Source organism: Sciurus vulgaris, assembly GCF_902686455.1.
Source record: "Sciurus vulgaris genome assembly, chromosome: 11".
NCBI classification, from domain to species: Eukaryota; Metazoa; Chordata; class Mammalia; order Rodentia; family Sciuridae; genus Sciurus; species Sciurus vulgaris.
This window is the reverse complement of record NC_136472.1, coordinates 22,579,502-22,583,208: the sequence shown is the minus strand read 5'-3', so window position 1 is coordinate 22,583,208 and position 3,707 is coordinate 22,579,502. Positions and strand designations below refer to the sequence as shown.

At 44.6% G+C, this 3,707-nt stretch overlaps 1 pseudogene across 1 annotated transcript; it reads right to left on the bottom strand.

Moving 5' to 3' along the window:
- Positions 1 to 2,227: 2,227 nt before the first annotated feature.
- LOC306639059 (olfactory receptor 4C16-like) lies at positions 2,228 to 3,157 on the bottom strand (annotated as a pseudogene). Its single transcript has one exon. The product of its transcript is annotated as an olfactory receptor 4C16-like (transcript).
- Positions 3,158 to 3,707: the final 550 nt, after the last annotated feature.

The window sequence follows — 3,707 nt, the reverse complement described above, 5'->3', positions numbered from 1 at the left end:
TGAGTTCTTCTTTTCCAATTCGTATCCCTTTAATTTCTTTGGTTTGTCTAATTGCTCTGGCCAGAGTCTCAAGAACCATGTTGAATAGAAGTGGTGAAAGAGGGCATCCCTGCCTTGTTCCAGTTTTTAGGGGGAATGCTTTCAGTTTTTCACCATTTAGAATGATATTAGCCATGGGCTTAGCATAAATGGCCTTTACAATGTTAAGGAATGTTCCTTATTGATATAGTATCTAGGTTTGTTTGGGACATTTTCTTCCCTTATTTTCTCATGTTGGTCAGATCTCAGTGGGACTCTGTGATATTGCAGATTTCCTCTATTGGCTTATAATGTCCCTGTAGATCTCCAGTGTGTCACCTCCCAGCCTTCAGTAGCCTGAGGACTTGGAGTAACTTGATAATGCAGTGCTTCTGAAGAAAGCTGCCCCTAGCCCCCTACTGGTTCCAGGGCTTGGAGCTGCCTTTGTGAGAAAAGGCTCTCACTGGGGGGCCTGCTCCGAGATGCTGGAGAATCTGGCCCTGTGGGAGGAGCCCACCACCGGAGTGCACAGGGCTGCAGGGGGAGACTCTATCTGCCCTGCCCTACTCTAATAAGCCACCCGTATCCGGGTCTGCCACTCTGGTGGAGCTTCACTGGGTGGGGGAGACTCACTCTGTGGCTCTATTTTAGTCTGAGTCTCTCAATGCCTCCCCTTCTTGAATCCTGGGTTCTGGAGCGACTGGAGAAGCAGTCAGCCTGATTGCCCCATAGAAAAAGCCTGAGGCTGGAGGGGGGCAGGGCGGCCTGGAGAGGTTTCTAGCTGCCCTGCCCTGGTCCCAGAGGCTGCTTGCAGGTTGTAGCTCTCTGCTGGCTTGGGGAATTGTGGCTGGCTCTGTGTAGAAAGGCTCTCAATGGGTGGTCTGCTCAGAGAAGCTAGCCTAGAAAGGAGCTTTCCGCCAGAGGGAGCCGGGCTGCTCGGGGAAGTCTATGGCTGCCCTGTCCTGGTCCCTGAAGCTACCTGGGGGCCGGAACTCACCATGCTGGCTCAGGGACTTGGAGCTGGTTCTGTGCAGAAAGGCTGTCACTGGGGGGCCTGCTCGAGAAGCTGGAGAATCTGGCCGTGTGGGTGGAGCCCACCGCAGGAGTGTGCAGGGCTGCCTGGGGAAGAGTCTAGCTGCTCTGCCCTACTCTAATAAGCCGCCCTTATCCAGGCCTGCTGCCCAGGCTGAGTTTCACCGGGTGGGGGAGACTCACCCTGTGGCTCTATTTTAGTCTGAGTCTCTCAATGCCTCCTCTTCTTTAATCCTCCTGCCTCAGCCTCCTGAGCCACTGGCATTATAGCTGTGGGGCACTATGACTAATACTAATCTTGTAATATTTCCAACTTTGCTACCATGAGCTCATTGCCTCTTGATTTCTAGCCCTTGTACGTATTTCTACTATATTTGGAATGTTATGTGCTACAATTACAATTGCCATTTATTATAAATAAACTGTTATAATCATGACGATTCAAGAGAAATCTTAATGCTCCCCCAAAATTTGAAGGAAGAAATTATGGGTAAATGTTATTTTACAAAAAGTATCATTACATGACTACAACCCCAACAAAAGAACAGAGCACTCCTAAGATGAAGGACCCTTTCAGAAGGATGAATTTTCTCTCCACATTCCATCACTGTCTTAGAAGGATCTAGGTAAACACACATAAGATTTCAGAGTTTGTCCTAAAATTGGAAGGGAGTCTACCCAAAATATATATACTGCCCCTTATGATAGGAAACCTCAACAATTGATTGAATTTGATAATTTTCGCTGAGTCAGGAAGAACATGTAGGGTGATGAGGCCTGATAATTCCAAAGCATCTAATGAAAGAAACTCTTTAGGAGAGAAAAAAAACGTGCCAAATTCTGGGTCTAAGCTTTGGTTACATAGAAGGGTAACACTATCAGACAGCTGCACATTAAGGAGGGAAATGAACACACAGACCAAAACCATGAGTGATACAAGCTGGTTTAGAAAAGCAGAGACTGAGCAATCCAGCAACATCAGAGACAATGGGTCAAGTGTCTGTACCTCAAGATACCCCTCCCTCTACACGAAACGTTAGTTTCTGTGTGTACACTCTCTGCTTTACACAAAGAAGTAAACTACAGGAGCTAAGATTTTAGTGTATTAATTAAGCAAAAATAAAAAGATAATATTCTCTATTTACTTCTTCCAGGTCAATACAAAATACGGTGACATTCATCTGTTGTCATTGGAGATCAATTTCTTGCTCCACAACTTTCTCATGGCATTTTTCACTTCTGCATTCCTCAGTGTGTGAATCAGAGGGTTCAGCAAAGGTGTTCCAATTGTATAAAACACAGCTATCATCTTATCCATGGGGAAGGTGGTTGCAGGTCATGTGTATATAAATATGCAAGGGCCAAAGAACAAGATGACCACAATGATGTGAGAGATGCAGGTGGAGAGGGCCTTTCTCCTCCCTTCTGCGCTGTGGTTTCTCAGAGAATGCAAGATGATAACATAGGAGAACATCAACATGACAAAACTCACTGTACAAATGGCCCCGCTGTTGGACACCAGGAGTAGGTTGATCACATATGTGTCTGCACAGGCGAGCTTCAACAAGGGTTCCAAGTCACAGAAGTAGTGATCGATTTCATTGGGACCACAGTAAGGTAAACTCAAGGCAAGGAAAATCTGAACTAAAGAATGCACACAGGACCCCACCCAGGCCACAGCTACCAACACACTACAGACCCGGTGGCTCATGATGGTCATGTAGTGCAGTGGCTTACAAATGGCCACATAGCGGTCAACAGCCATAAGGATGAGGATGAAAACCTCCATACAGCCAAAGAAGTGCAATGTAAAGACTTGGATTATGCACTGGTTGAAGGAAATTGTGGTCTTCTTTGAAAGGGCATCCACAAGTGTTCTAGGAGCTATGGAAGTAGAGAAGCAGGTGTAAGATAAGGACAAGTAGAAAAGGAAGAAGTACATTGGACTGCCGAGGGCCTGACTGGTCTTGATGGTGGTGATAATCAGCAAGTTACCCACCAACATCCCCAAATAGAAAAGCAAAAATATGACAAATACTATTTTCTTCCTAAATGGATCCTGGGTCAACCCAAGTAGTATGAACTCAGTCACATTGTTCAGTTGCATGATTTCATGAATGAAGAAAAGGGATGAAAGTGAAAGGGTTTATCTGCAAAAATAAAGGAATTAATTAAAGATGTTCTAAGTGATATTATGAAGTATGTAAAGCAAAATATGTATTTCACATCAGGGAAACTTTTCTTCCTTCCTTCCTTCCTTCCTACCTTCCTTCCTTCCTTCCTTCCTTTTATTCCTTCCCTTCCCTTGCCTTCCCTTCCCTTCTCTTTCCTCCCTCCCTCCCTCCCTCCCTTTCTCTCTTTTTTTTTTTTTTTTTTTCTTTTTTTTTTCCTTTTTTTTTTTTTCCACTAAGCTGCATTCCAAAACTTCTTTTATATTTTGAGACAGGGTCTCATTAACTTGTTGAGGGTCTAACTGAGTTGCTGAGCCTGGCCTCAAACTTGTGATCTCCTGTCCAAGCCTCCAGAGTCTCTGGGATGCAGGCATGCACTACCATAGCCAGTTGTTTATGGTCTCCTAATAAGTTACTTCAACACAAGTTCCTCAATTTTAATAGTTACTTCATTGATTATGAGTCTCAAATATTCTTATGTATGTG